Source organism: Castor canadensis, chromosome 1 (genome assembly GCF_047511655.1).
Source record: "Castor canadensis chromosome 1, mCasCan1.hap1v2, whole genome shotgun sequence".
Lineage (NCBI taxonomy): Eukaryota > Metazoa > Chordata > Mammalia > Rodentia > Castoridae > Castor > Castor canadensis.
In genome coordinates this window covers 66,342,393-66,358,732 of record NC_133386.1, presented here as the reverse complement: position 1 = coordinate 66,358,732, position 16,340 = coordinate 66,342,393, and the positions used below count along the sequence as shown (strand labels likewise).

Below are 16,340 nucleotides of genomic sequence, written 5' to 3'. Positions count from 1 at the left end.
AAAGCACTCAGAACACTCAAATCTTATGAAACTTTCTAATCCCTGCATGCAGCGCTGCTCAAAATTGGATTTCTTTAGAATTGTTCAATTCTATTTATGTCAAGACAAGTAATATTTTCTGGTCCACTAAACTAAACCTTATTTTACTTTGATGGATATAAAATAGCGTGATTTTATCTATAAAGGGCACAGCACATAATGCTTATGATTTGCCCTCAAGTAACAGTATTTTGTTGATACCATGGAACCATTTGTTTAACTCTTCAAGGTTTTGGCTTGAAAATACCATAGGGACTCTCATATCACCTATACTAATTGAAATTATTGATTAAAAGTTAATTAGTGCAACTGCATGGATTGACAACAATGAACAATAAGAATAAGATAAAACAGATAGGCAAAAAGTGCATTTACTCAGAAGGATGCTTGAAGAATTTCTATGGTTTTTTTAAAGGGATGGATACAAAAGATACAAGAAAGAATATGGCTATTATAAAGACAAATAGAAAAATATTTACTGAGTGTTCTGTTCCAAGCACTATCCTAAGGACCTTTTTTTTAATCTTATTTAATTTAAACTGCAGAATGATTCTGTGGTAACTACTGGTTTTGATGCTGTTGTTTTCATTTTGCTGATGAGCAAAGGGAGGCACAGAGATGTTAGGTATCTTTCTTGCAAACTCCTAGTTCATAGTTGAGGAGTCAGGTTTGAATGAACCAGGCAGTCTTGCTGTATAACCCATGCTGACAGCTTAAGAGGTGCCACTTGGATCTCTATTCAAGGAAGAGTTTGAAACTTGGTTGCAAAAGGGAAAGTTAGCTAACAGAGTCTACATACACTGTATGAACTTTTGAACCAAGACCTTACTCTTCTTGGGCTTCTCCCAGTCAATGATGAATATAAGGCAGAAATGCTAGTGTCTGACCAATTTTTCTCCAAATCTCCTGTAGTCAGATGAGAATTTGTCAGATATCTAGCTTAATCTGAAACTGTCTCTTCTCTTTTTTTCTGGATTATGTTCTGAAGGCTTTTCTGCACCCTCCCCCACCAATAAAATTCTTGCACTCTTAAATCAAGCTCAAGCATCTGCTTCCCAGAGATTCAAGTTTTGAACAGCTATTTTGTGATGATGACCGCCTGGATGCATATTACAAACTGAACTTATGACTTAACAATGAAATGGATAATTTTCTATAAACAACGTATAAACATTGTATAAGTACTTTATATTTACATTGTATGTTCTTTTAGTCCTTATCATAAATATTGTGTGATATATTATTTTTCCTGTATTATTGAAGAAAATAAAGTTTCAATATTGAAGAAATTTAAACCAAAATAATAATTACAACAAAATTAGGATTTACATTCATATCTTCTTGACTTCACTTAACACACTATTACTGTAGAAAGATATTCATAACCTTCTAAAGTTACTTTTAAAGAGCTAAGAAGGAAAGAATAAAAGTATTGCTTGGTTTAAATGGTACTATTGAGAATGATAGAATATAAAATACATTCTTCATACTCCATCGTTCCTAGCAAAGTAAATTACCTTCAAGTTAAAAATGTAGATCAATGTAAAGATGTCACTGCCTTAGGTAGTATGTGAGTGATATGAGGTAGTCCTTAGTTACTTTAAATTACTTCACATATCCATATTCTTAAGATTCATATCTTAAGTTGAAGATTATACAAATGTGATTTCAGAGACACTGACAGAAATATTATAATAGGAAGAGAAAAGTTCAGGCTGACTAGAAATAATAAATGTCTTATCAAAAAAAGGATATGTATGGCTACATTTAAATTGACCTCTGGGGGAAAATTGTCATTGATATGTGTTTTTAGTTTGTATAAAGAATAAGTAGAAAGATTCAAAGAAGGCAATGAAGATTGAAATATTTTTAGAGACTAGGAATTATAATACCTATGCTTCTTTCTGCTCTATCTGTCTATCTATCTATCTGTATATCTTCTATCTATATCAGTATATGCAGAAACAGAAAATTATCTCCTCCCAAACCTTTTTATAAATTTCTAATATGTATAGTGAATAGTATATTTTTTTATCATTAAAGTCTAGCAATCAGCAAGAAATCAGCCAATCAGGATCTCTTAGTACCCTTTTCTATTGCTCCCTTGCATCCCTGTTGACAAATAGAAAGTCACATGGCATTGGGAGAATGGTACAGTACTTCCATCATGTCAAGCTCAAAATCCAGAGACCAAGCAAATCTCCAATTATACAGTGAGCAAAAAGGTTTATGATACTACACTTTTGATCATTTGTAAGTTTTCAAAATAATTAGTTGACTCAATTTTTCTTTTCTTCTTGTTTAAAAACTTGTTTACAAAGAGATAAAACTAAAGATGTTTGTATTTAAATCTCCAATTCTCTCTCTAACCAGTACTGTGGCAAGTCTCTTGATGTTTTAGAAATAAATTTTTCTTATTTATAAAATAAATAAATATCTAAGTACTTAGAGACAGAATATTCTTTGTGTATATATGTGGTCTGCAAGTGAGTACACTATCATCACAGTTCACAGTAATGAGTATACTACTATAAACTATGAGCAAAAGGTTACAAAAATAACATTGGGAGAAGGAATCCAGGCATGTTAGTGTATACTTAGTAGTCTATTTTTGTAAAGTATTTAAACAGAAAAATCTGTGCAGCTGCCAACACATATTGCATCTCTGAGTAAATATTCAAAAGATACCCTTTCCTTCAGGCTAATGACTGAGACACACGGCTAGACTATACAACAACCTGAGCTTCAACATTTGCCAATGATTCTCACACGTCATCATATGCAGAACACAGCCTCATGTCCTGGTTTTGCATGTTCCTGTAACTATTTACCTACAAGAAACTACTCTGCAAGAGGAAATACTGTTTCCTTTCCCTTTCAATATCACTAATCTCTCTTCTTTTTTTTCCCTCCCTCTCAAACTTTCTTCTTAATGCAAAGAGATACTTCACATTCACAGGTAAATGATCATCAACACTCATGAGAGTGGCACAGGAACTTGACAACGATCATTCCCAAAAGCAAGAAGCTATGGATAAAGAAGGAAGTAAACACACACGGAGACCCAGGATCTTTAGATGAAAATGAACAGATGACCAGAAAGAATAAGAAGCAAAGATAATTATAAAAGACATCTGTAATTTTTTTTTAAATCGACCTTCACTCCACAACATGCAGAAGAAAGAGTCCTTACTCTGTCTTGTGTAAGTTATTGAATGCGGACGAATCACACCCTGCATAACAATAAGTAAAATTAAAAGAACATGGAGATTCAAATTTTTAAGTGGATTTTATCTTGAAGTAAGTACATTTTAAGAATATATGTCCTCTATAAAAAAAGATAAAAATGGGGTGAACCAAATTAGTTAAATCTGAAAATAAATAGAAGACAGTAATAAAGATATCAATATCACCGGATCTACTTTTATTGAGAGTAAGAACAAAATCAATGCCACCAAACCCTGAATCGGGCAAATAAAAGACACAGTTGACCAGTAATTCATGTATGCAGAAGAAAGATAAAAGAAACAAATGTGATAGAGAAGGTGATTAAACTTGAGGACAGGCAACAAAAAATCATGGTAGTAGACTGTGTTTTTAAAAGCTGTTTACTCCCTATCTATAGGGAATCACACATTTTTGTTTATTGCTGTGTAACTTGTAGTGCTTGCCATAAGCCCCTTCTCTATTTTTGAGTGTTGTTATTGTCTTTCGGGGTTAGGTAATATGGCGGAAGTAATACTATTTAGGATCCAAGAATAATTCTTCAAAGCCCCATCATGTTTCTGACTTCTCCACAGCATATTCTAAAAAGTAACTGCTCTGTCAGCCTGCATAGAGAAAACACATAATGTTTTGTAAGCTATTGAATTTACCATAGTAAAATAAATAGTTTGGAAGGAAGATCCAGAATTAATTCAGTAGGAGAAAATAGGAAAGGACATAAAGAACCGAGCATGGAAGGAAACATGTTAAGATTCTTATATGAATGAAGCCAGAATTGATACTAACTTTGTTTTTTCTATAGAACTAAGTGAAAGAAAACACAAACCCTGGAATTTTTTTATTATTATTCACTTATTCACATGTGCATACATTGTTGTGTGTCATTTCTCCCTGCTGCCTGCCACCCCCGACCCCTCACTTTCAGGCAGAACCTGTTCTGCCCTTATCTCTAATTTTGTTGAAGGGAAGACATAAGCAATAATAAGAAAGACAAAGCGTTTTTGCTAGTTAAGGTAAGAATAGCTATACAGAGAGATTCCTAGCACTGCTTCCATGTGCAAATGTGTTACAACCCAAGCTGATTCCTCTCTAACTTTCCATTTGAATAGTTCCTGATCCCCTTTTCATGTTGACCTCTGTCGCTTTAGGTTTTCTGTATTAGTTCCTCTGTAGTGGGGACATCAAATACTTTCATGTTTTCAGTTTCTTACCTATCCCCATACCTCCCATATGTGCTCTCCCTTATCATGTGACCCAAGTCCAACCACATTACTATGTTTGCCCTAGACATAAAGTCTGCATTCGAGGGAGAACATATGATTTTTGGTCTTCTGAGCCTGGCTGACCTGGCTCAGAATGATGTTCTCCAGTTCCATCCATTTACTTGAGAATTATAAGATTTCATTCTTTTTCATGGCTGAGTAAAATTCCATTTTATATAACTACCACATTTTCTTAATCCATTTGTCAGTAGTGGGGCATCTTGGCTGTTTCCATAACTTGACGATTGTGAATAGTGCTGCAATAAACATGGGTGTGTAGTTGCCTCTGGAGTAACATGAATCACATTCTTTGGGTATATCCCTAGGAGTGGGATTGCTGGATCATATGGCAGATCTATGTTTAGATTTTTAAGAAGCCTTCAATTTTTTTTCCAGAGTGACTGCACTAGCTTGCATTCCTACCAGCAGTGTATGAGGGCTCCTTTTTCCCTACATCCTTGCCAACACCTGCTGTTAGTGGTGTTTTTCATGATGGCTATTCTAACAGGGGTGAGGTAGAATCTTAGTGTGGTTTTGATTTGCGTTTGCTTTATGGCTAGAGATGGTGAGCATTATTTCATGTTTTTTTTTTTTTTGTCCATTTGAATTTCTTCTTTTGAGAAAGTTCTGTTTAGTTCAGTTGCCCATTTCTTTATTGGTTCATTGATTCTGGGAGAGTTTAGTTTTTTGAGTTCCCTGTATAGTCTAGTTATCAGACCTTTGTCTGATATATATATATATATATAGCTGGCAATTATTTTCTCCCACTCTGTGGGTGGTCTCTTCAGTTTGGAGACCATTTCTTTTGTTGTGCAGAAGCTTTTTAGTTTTATGAAGTCCCATTTGTCCATACTTTCTTTTAGTTGCTGAGCTGTTGGGGTTCTATTGAGGAAGTCCTTGGCTACACCTATTATTTCCAGAGTCAAACCATGGAATTTTAAGGAAATTGGATGATGACATATTTGACTTAGTGGTTGTTTACAAGTTAAGCTACAGAAGGGCATTCTGTCAGGTATACATTCAGAAAATTATATTAGTACTTCACAAGATTTTTTTATCCCACATATCATGACAACTTCCTGAACTAGAACATTTGTTCACAATTCCAGAGACCATGAACCCACTTGTGAGAATAGGGCATGCAATTTGACCCAGAGACAACCTAAGACCAGGAACTACCAGGGTTTCTATCTCTTTCTGCTTGTCTGTGTGCATTACCCTCTTTTCTATGTGAAGGAAATTGTATGTCATTATAAATAACAAATTAAAAGTTTAGAAAGCCTGGCAAAAACTCCTGAAACTGAGATAGAGATAGAGACAGAAAGAGAGAAGAAGAGAGAAAAAATTTAACCTTAAAAAAATCTTGTTAAACAAAATTGAAAATTTGAATCTTTTTCAAAGGAGAATTTCTTCAATGGCAGAATCATTTGATAATCATTTGATAATTGCAAATAGTGACAGAGGTTAGAGAAAAGATCTAGTGATAAAAGTTTTCTGAACATCTTGAGAAACAGGACAAAGCAGAATACATGGACAAGAAAAGAAAACATAATTGATAAAAATACATTTGAGAAATTTACCTTTTATTACTTCATTATTAAATGTCAAATAAAATTCAGTAAGTATTTGATCATGGAAAAGGATAGTGAGCTAAGCTGTAAAAAATAAATTAAGGCACAGTACAATAAGATCAGCAACAAATAAGAAAAAAATATAATTAATAGTTAATTCTAAGATTTGATTTTTTAAAAAAAAAGTAGACAAACTTCTGGGAAACCTGTAACACACAACATAAAATAATAAAATCAATATTTAGAGATGACAGAGGTGATTTGAAATTGAGAGAATAACATGTCAATTTTCTATAACCACATTTTAAATTTTCTAAGAAATATTTTATTTTCTAGGAGCGTAGAAACTATTAAGATCGAATCAAATAGGCATTGAAAACCCAAAAGAAACAAAGTGATGGAATAAATTAAAAAAGAAAGAAAATTGTCAAGAGCCCACATTCATATAAAGCATATCCTATACTCTTCCTGAATATACAAGTGGTAAAGATTATTTTTACATGGGTAGTACAATCAAATATGAAATCTAAAATATGTATACTTAATTAAATTTTAGTATAATAGAGATAAATTTAAATAGAAAAATATAACATTGATGGAGTGGATGACTACTCATTAAATATCAAGGAGAAATGGACTTTGAAAACTGGAACTAACTAGTGGAAACTGTGGAGAATTATCTGATTTTTCACTGTAAACATGGGTAATGGTACAAATAACCAAACAGAAAATACCTTGCAAAGTGTCATTATAAAGCACAGGACTGTCTAAGTATCTGAAATATTCTGGCAGATTATCCAGAAAACATGGAAACTCAATTTAAAATGAAAATTTCAACTAGGATATGAATGAACAATTAATAGCACAAAATGTATAAGTAAGCAATAAAACATTATAGATATATTTAACTTTGATAAAATTCAAAGAAACAATCTTAAAGCTATACTGAAATGGCATGTTTTCATTTACAAATTTGGCAAAAGAGTCACTTATCCGGGATCAGAGGAATACTTAAACGTACTTTCTCACCCATTCTTGTCAAGAGTACAAATATGTGCAGTTTTCCTAGAGAAAAACTTGCTAATATTTTAGGAAAGCAAGAAAACCTGAAAATATTTGTCCTAGAAATAATACTTTTTTGGAATTTATCTTATGGATATGATCTGATAATGAACATTAAGCTTTCTGTACAAATGTTTTGCTTTTTTATTTAAAAATATTATTCTAAAATAATGATGAAAATTAGAACAAATCAAAGTGGCCATTAATAGAAGCCTGTCTAGATTATGATATTCCCATGATAGAGTCCCATTTAGACACTAATATTAATGATAAAATAAATATCTATTCACGCAAAAAGAAAGATATTTTATATTTAAATTTTAATTTAGAAAATATTTCTGAAGCAGAATACCATTTACAAAGGAAAAAAATTGTAATATTGTTTACAGTGAACAGTAACCATAGTAACATTAAATAAACTCAGGTTTTGTGCACACATTAATGTAACTTTAGCAAAGAATGGTTATTCTACAAAGATTATTTTGAATTAAGACAAGGATTGGCTTTAAGAAAATTGTGTACATAAAAATGTATTGTGGGTGATAAACTTTGTCATGGATTCACAGTTGTTTGAAAAATTGCATCCAAGAAGTGTTGAATCAAACCTCTACGTCATTCTAATGGATTAAAGTCCTTGTCCTTGTCCTTTTAAGCAATTTTATCACTGTCTTAGAACAAATTATTGGAAGTATGACAGATGAGACAGAATTGAGTAGTACTGAATGTAAGAAATGGTAGAGAGCAAATCTCGTTTCTTAACACATTTAAATTCAGATTTTGTTCTTTTATACATCCTGGACAGCAAACCAAACAGATTACAAGGTCAAAGCTAGGATATAGCCCATAAGTTTCTAACCATAATAGGAGAAATTTTCTGTGAATTTCACAGATATTAATACATTTAATCTTTAAAATGGAACTTTGCAACAGTTATCTCTGTTGTAGACATGAGAAATCTGAGTTTATAGTGAAATTAACTGATTGGTTGAAATTCACACAGCTAGTAAGTGGTGCAGTAGAGACTCAAACCCACTCTCTGTCTCCAGAGCTAGTGCTCTCAGCCATCATATTACCCTTCTTTGAGCCCTGTGCAAGGCACGGTCGATGCAGAAATGAGTCAAAAACAGCCTCTCACTTAAGCTCAAACAGGAGAATCAGATATGCCATAATTGGCAAATATGCAATATGGAATGGGGTATAATGTGTGAAGGTTTAAAAGTTTCATTGTGGTATGGTAAAGGCTAGAATTATCTCTGGCTTTTTGGAGGCTAGTGTGTCACATGTGATTCTTATCCAATGAAATGACTTTTTTTCCAGCCACTTGGCTCCTTGTGTGCAAACTCTTCCTAGGAGATCACTTACAAGGCACAGACACCCTCAGATGCCCAGGATTCTCAGCAATAAACACAGCTTTGGCTCTAGAAATAAGCAGAGGTATGAGGGGGAATATCTCCAATAGTTATGACCTTATGCATTTCTAAGTATAAAGGGTAAAGTTTCTAAATACTTTATTCAGTTTTTCAGTCTTCTCTATTTTTTAGTCTAGTTAGTCTTCAGAAAAGTAGAGTATCATGGAAAGAATAGTAGTGTGTGATCACCTGGGCCTCAGTTAGAATCCCTACTTAGTTAGGGACAAGTTGTGCTATGTATTAGAAGGATTTAATCTCTTGAATGGTCAGTGGTAATAAATAAAAAAAAATACAATGTTGATAGGTATTAGGAAGAATCTACATTTATTCCACCTTTAAAATAAATTAATGAACACACACACACACACACACACACACACACACACAAACACACACACACACAAAAGCATCTCAGAGAAAAAGAAAACCTGACAAAAACTTGCAAGTATTCTTTATAGCCCATGGAATTAAGACCCAAGACACTTTAAGAAAATGTTTTTTAAAGGCATATAGCCTTTAAATTATAATATATTATATACATAATATATAATAATATAATATATTATATACATAATATATTATAATTTCATCTTCTTGCCTAAGGGAAGACCAGATTGCGTTTTATTCTATCCCTAAGGTTGAGGAAGCAGCAGGATTTCCAACCTAAAACTGAATCAACAGCCTGTGGTTTCTGACATAAATTGTCCCCTAAAGCACTGGGAAACCGGGAGCACATTTGGGCTTTTGGTGAAATGAGGTTAAATCCATGTAAATATATGGTTGTGTGTGAGAAAGAAGTGTCTGTATACTCCTTTCCTAGCAGCTAATCCAGGCAACAGAGGGCTGTGAAGAGACTGTGGTAAACTGAGGCACTATTTCTAGCAGGCATGTTTTACCAATAAAGTTGATTTAGCCACATAAAACTCCATAGTATTTCTAAGAGCAGACACAACCAGTAGTGCTTGGCACACACCCAATCTGGGTAATTGCTTTCTGTCATCTTTCAGATCTCCCTGGCACTTTCAATTAGCCATAATTTATATTCTCCCCAGGTTAGAATTGAAACTGCCTTGTATTGCAGCTGTGGAGTTACACAGAGACAGCAACTAAATCAACAAACAACTGATAAATTATTGTTATTTTCTTTCTCTTTTCCTTACAGTTCTGTAGGCTTCTAAGTCTCAATAATTATTAGTTCCATTAATAGGAAAGACTACTGACAGTCCAGAGTAATCTAATATACACATCCATGGGGAGTTGGATTACAAGTTTAAAAACTAATTCTCACTAGGTATATAACTACACCTTAGGAATGAAATAAAGGAGAAAATAAATCCTTTCTAAAAGAAAACAACAATATAAATAAAAACTATTATCTGCTCATTCTTTGTATCTTTTAAATACTTTTGTTCTTACTTGTGCCAAGTGTTGAGGTCCAAGGTGAACTACTGGTGGCATTTCTAAGATGCTTAAAATGCACCAGTCCCTCTCTAACATATGTAATATTCCTAAGAGTTTTATGAAGTAAGAACTGCTTTAATCTCTATTTTTCATAGAGAAACTGAGGCAAAGTAAGTTTTGTTAACTTTCCAGTGGTAGCAGGATTCAAACCTTTGACTGATTATCCATTTGATGCTATGACTATGCTCTCCACTGTGGCATCATCTCTCTCATGAACAGTCCTGGGATTTAATGTTACATAAAAGAATAAATATGGACACTAAGCAAGTAACTAAACAAAAGAACTCTCTATGAGTAATAGCACACATATACTGTGGAAGAATTAAAAAATGCTGACAGGAGAGTGATAGTTTCTTCAAGCTGATAGGTTAAAAAAAAGGCTTTTATAAGCTGAGAGATCTTAAACACAAGAAAGAAACACTGAAGTAAATATGAAGGGAGTAGTGTTGAAAGTAGAAAGAGGAGCTATTCCTTAACTTTAAGTTGGGAACAGACATGGTGTATGTGAAGGATTAGGGCAATGGTTGGAGAATAAAGGCTAGCTAGCAGAGGACAAATTAAGGTTAAAGACATAGACAGCCACAAAATTATGATGGACTTGAACAATGTAAAGCTGTTTAACTTTTGTTTAATGTGCAATGTGGGCTGTTGGAGGACTGCAAATAGCTAAATGGAATGCTCCATTTTTATTCTAGATAGAGAATCTCTTCTTTGGATAAGCAAGAATGGAAGAAATGAGAAGCAAATCAAGGCTCCAGGTAAGGATGGCTATTATTTGAATTAGGATGGATTAGAAGAAAAAAAGAGAAAATATTTGGATTATATTTTTGTTGACTTTCCTGATGAATATTTGAGGGGGCAAGTGAATAAAAAGATTAAGATTAAGCAAAGGGAAATCAGCAATTGTCATTATGCAGATAGAACTTAGCTACTTTATGTCATCAAATATTATCCATACTTTCTTCTGAGAATTTTTAATTGGATCAAAAAAAGGATACATTTTACTTTTTAAATTTTACTAGTTGAGATAATAAACTTTTAGTTATTTATGTTTGAGAAACGACAAAGATACCTTGAATGTAGTTTAAATTATTTACCAACATACATAAAATGCATTCAGTTTTGCAAAACTGCATACATTTCTGTTATTGCTTATTACCCATAATCATATAAAGTGCTGTATGGAAGGCATCTTCAACATGTAATCTCAGTGGACAACATACAAGCTAAGAAGACAACATTCTTAGCAACAGAATAGAACAATAAATTATCTTGCTGAAATCATACCACTATGCGAAAAGTATCTTCTTTGTGTTTAAAATCAAGGTGTGAAAGAATATTTCATTGTCCTTAAATTATGTGAATAAAGTATATTTAAAATAGTTTACGTTGGAGACTTTTTATAGGTAACCGTTTAAACAAAATATTCCGGAGAATTGAAAGTATTGCATAATAAGAAGTGAGATTAATATTAATGTTTTGATTATAAAACTTAAATTTTTGAAATATATCTATATTTTCTTTATTTTTCTACTCTGGAATACTCCCTTACGTGGTTTGGGCTGGTGGAATGACATAAATTCTGTCCTGAAGTCCTTTACCAGCACAATTTCATATATAAAATACCTTGAAATGAGAGGAGTTTTGATTACTTTTCAGTGCTGAAGAGATGAAAGGAAGAAAAGAAACATGATTACAGAATGGTAGAGCATTTGAAGTAAGAGAATTTTAGACAAGCTATGATAAACCCAACCTTCTGTTGCCCTCATCCTCCCATGTGGTTCAAATGTACTGAAAGAGTGTGTTCCCCCGGGCATCCAGCAAACTAAGCAACGTTGGCAAACATTAACAACAATTCAGTCTTGTTTTCTCTACCTGAGCTGATAGGATAATCACCTAGCTCTCCAAGCTTCTTAAAATTTTATGATCCTCATACTTGATCTTTCACTAAGACTGTGTTTGCTTTTCAAATATCTCATTTATTTCCCCTCTTTCCTTCACTAGAAATATTGTCTTAATTGATACCGTCCTCCATCTTTTAACTAGATTATTATAGCAGCTTCCTAACCCACCCCTTCTGGTTTCTCCCTAGCACAACCCAGTATCTACATTGATACAAATTATCTTTCAAAATTGAGATTTAATTTCCCCTTATAAAATACTGACCCAGCTCAGTCAGCTCATTGCCACCCTCAAATTAAGTCCACATTCCTCACCAGAATAACTGGCTCTTTACTAAATGGCTGTATCCATCTCATTCCACCTTTCAAATTTCCCAGCAGAACCTTAATCGTATCACCCTCGGCTACACAAAGCCTCATGTTCCCTTTTCACAAAGCCTTATTGATATTTTGATTCAGTTTTCTTGAATAAATTTTATTCTCTTACCACCTAAAATATTTATTACAAAACTGGATTTTTAGATATTTCCTAAGGAAAGACTCTTCCTTTTAAAGTCTCAAAAATATAATGAAGGAAGGAATTATAGGGAAAAGCCCTGATGGGAACAAGTAGCAACCACAACTCTCTAGACATCCCTGTCCTGGTGTGACTCAGTTCATGCAAAACATTTCTCACTTTTATAGGGAGAATAACTGCTACCAGCACCACAGATACACATTTCTCTATATTTTACTCCAGTATTTGTCAAGTTCAATTTTTTTTAAAGGAATTTCATTAAGGCATTAGGGCTGGAAATTCTGATTTGGTGAGTTTGAGTTTTTAAGGGCTTAAATATAATTTTTTTCTTGTTTGTTGTTGCTGCTGAGAACAAAAGTACAAAAACATAAAAGTTTAGCCTTAGAAACCCAAATCCTTGCTTTGCTCTCACTAAATTCTACTCATAAACTGCCTGGCTGGCCCAAAGATTTTATTACCTTTTTGAGTCCATTTGTCTTTAGAATAGGAGATCCCATCTCTTCCACACCTATTCTCTTTCTTCCTGAGAATTCCTTATGATCCCAAATGTTTCATTAGCTTCTTTTCTCTAGAGACACATTTCATCCAGAAATCTCTTGATTAGGAATGAGGCTCGGTGTGCGTTCACGTCCTCCACATTAGCATACCAGGCCCTACAGTCTGGCTCCATCTCCTTCTGTCAGTTATGGACAAAGATTACTTCTTAATTTTCTTCTGTGAATTTTGGTTCCTAGAATGTGTAATAAATGCGAAGGATGCTACCACATCTAAATGATAGGAAAGATGCAGGTAGATGAGAGATTGTTAGTCAGCCTCTTGACCTAAAATATGCAGGACACAGGCTTTTAATTTTTAGTGTAATTAACTGCTGAAGTTGTATAATTGCTTGTCATCTAAGATTTTTATTTTAATTGGGATTTTCTTCTTCTCTGTAATTTCTCAAATGGAATAAAATGGAATCCAATGAATTTATCATAAACATACATTAAAATTGTATGAAGATGGAATCAGGAAATGTGTAGAGTAAAACCTTTGAAAATATGTGATACTGCTGTTACTATTTAGTCTTGATCTTTTATTTTACTCATGAAGAACTATTAATCTAGGAGATTGAGTGACTTGCTAAAGGTCACGGTAGACAATGACCTAAACTCTTGGCTATTAAGAATCTTGTGCTTGAGCCCAGGGCTTTTGCCATCATATCACACACAGCTTCAATACTTTAAGTCTTAATCTATTTCCATATTTCCATAGGGTCTTTCTTCTGCAAATATCTCTGAAATGCTGTATGCTTAGATTTGCCTGGTGCTATCTATGGTTGGCTTTTGAATGTCCAACATGTTAAAGGATTGGTCTTTAGTCTGTCTAGTCTGTGGTATGATTAGAGGTGATGGAACCTTTAGTGGGTGGGGCCTACTGGGAGGAAGAAATATCTCTGGCAACATGACCTCAAAGAGGATATTAGGACCCTGGTCCCTTCTTCTTTCTTTCTTTGTTTCCTGGCTGCAGATCAACATATTTGCTCCACCATGGGCACCCAAATCTAAAAGCAACAGTACTGATTGATTGTGGACTTAGAACTTCAAAACCATGAACCAAAATAAACTTTGCCACCTTACTTTTTAATCATCTCAGTTATATTTTTTTACAGTGTTACAAAGCTAACCTATTATGCAGAAAAGTTTATCCATTCTGCCATGGGAATGACCTAGTACAGATCTTACCCTGGTTTGCTTTTGTGATTATTATTTCCTTTCAGGTTTAATCTGTACATGCATATAAAAGTTGAACAATGAGGTAGCCAAGGCTTAAGATGCAATTAACAACACAGTGCTGTGGATAAAATAAGACTTGTTTCTTTTTTAATTTCTCATTAAGAATACTATGTTCCTAAATGATGGGCCGGGGGCTACCAATTTCATTTTAAGATCCTTTTATTGTAAGACCAGACATGATGACTGTCCTGTGCAAAAGTGTGGGTTGTACTAGTTCTCGGGAATGTGCTGTACAGGGTGCTAAATATAGGTCTGTTGCAAAATCTCCTTGCTGGCTGAGCACTTTGGAAAAGTATCTAAGACTGATTTTTTTCCTCAGAATTTTTCATAAGCCTGAAGGCAGCTCAATAAGATCTTCCACCCTTTCAAAATATAATAGTTCACAAAAGTAACTTTAAAATAATTTTGTTTTTGATTTGCAGCTAAGATTAAAATGATACCACCAGGAGAATCAGATTTAAATTTATTTGTAATGATTCTACTTTTCCTGAAACCAAACTCCTTATATGTTTTTAAAGACTGAAGCAAGGCTTTGGTTGTTTTGTCCATAGTTATAAATCATTAAAAATTAAAATAGGATAGTGTGATATAGTGTAACTATTGACCAAAAAAGTAAACTTAGCCATAGAAAATTGCATTGCAAAGCACCCTGAGGATATAACAAACTAGGTAGTAATTAAAACTCAGTGTTGAATTGGAGTCTATGTTGAAACAACCAAACATGAGCAAATGTGGACAAAGAAAATTACATGCATCTTTCATAGCATGAATTACCACATGGTGTGTGACTGCACATTTGGAAGACATCTCCATCCAAATCTCACTCATGTGCAAATATCTCCTCAGCCAATTTCCATATACTCTGAAATATATATTCATAGGTAACAGATCTCTAAACCTACTTATTCCAAAGGGTTTTGACTCCTTAACTATCTGTGTTTCAGGAATAGGTACCTGTGTTCAAATTAGAGGCTTACTCTTTGATGAACATTTGACCAGAATTATAAACTGCAAATGTGGCCCTCACCTCTCTCACATAGGCAGTGGCATCCAAACCTGCTGACCTTGTCCTCCACTAGGACTGCATGATTCCCAGGTAAAATTCCCTAAAATGTGAAGATACATGCCTAGTAGAGACCTGAATCTCCATCTCATGTGTTTTATTTATGATTCTTTTCACTCCACTCAGGATGGAAATTTGTGTTAAAATGAAATTATAAGATACCTCTAATATGTATTCAGATACATATTAGAGTCCTATGCCACTATGGTACTTAATCTCTTTCTTTGCGTTTCAAACTGCCTACAATGTGAAGGGCGGCAACTAAGAAAGTATAGCCCAGCAAAAGCAAACAACAACCATAAGCTTGGTGTTCAAAGTTCACACGTAAGTATAATTCTTACCAACTCTTTTGAAATTATTCTCTGTAAGCATATCTTGCCACATTTCTCCCTATTTCCTGATGTTTTGGACTTTGTCGTTACTCCCTAGGATCTGGACACAGCGTCATTATTCTTCAGTGCAGGCACGCGTGGTGGCATTATTCTTCTAATCATTCCCATGATTCTTTTGCTTTCTCCATTTCTGTTACTGGGCATTTTACCATCAGAGTTAAAAAATATTTTATAAGTTATGTTTTATAACTTCTTTTCTTCTGAAAGCACTATGAGTTTGGTTCTATACTACACCTTTTTACATAATCTTTCAGTGCTGATATTCCTTAGCCTTCTTTGGCAAGTTCTTCTCTCATCACTCTATGTTACCTGAGTGCTTTTGTTCATTCCCAATCCTGCAATTGTCTCTAAGGTGCTAAAAACATATTCCAACCATTTCCCTAAAGTATTGCTCCATGTGGTTGACTAGCTTTTCAACATTTCTGCCTGAATATTTTGCTGGGCCCTCAAATCCAGCATCTCCAAAGTTGAACTCACCATATCACACCCACATCTCTCTCTCTCTCTCTCTCTCTCTCTCTCTCTCTCTCACACACACACACACACACACACACACACACACACACACACACATACACACACTTATTGTCATTTCAGTGTTTATTCTCCAAGAATGAGGACAATATACACCCAGTTGTCACATCATACTTCTGGAAGCCACAT

The 16,340-nt window shown here is 34.0% G+C and overlaps 1 long non-coding RNA gene across 2 annotated transcripts; it reads left to right on the top strand.

The window, feature by feature from the left end:
* Positions 1–1,532: 1,532 nt before the first annotated feature.
* Positions 1,533–15,871, top strand: LOC109680739 (uncharacterized). Of its 2 annotated transcripts, XR_012449552.1 has the most exons (4): positions 1,533–3,339; positions 8,477–8,593; positions 10,725–10,787; positions 15,167–15,871. It is a non-coding gene; the product is annotated as an uncharacterized lncRNA (long non-coding RNA). The 2 variants fall into 2 exon arrangements; XR_012449554.1 differs by lacking the exon at positions 15,167–15,871 and having other exon boundaries at positions 10,725–11,582.
* The last annotated feature ends 469 nt before the right edge of the window (positions 15,872–16,340 follow it).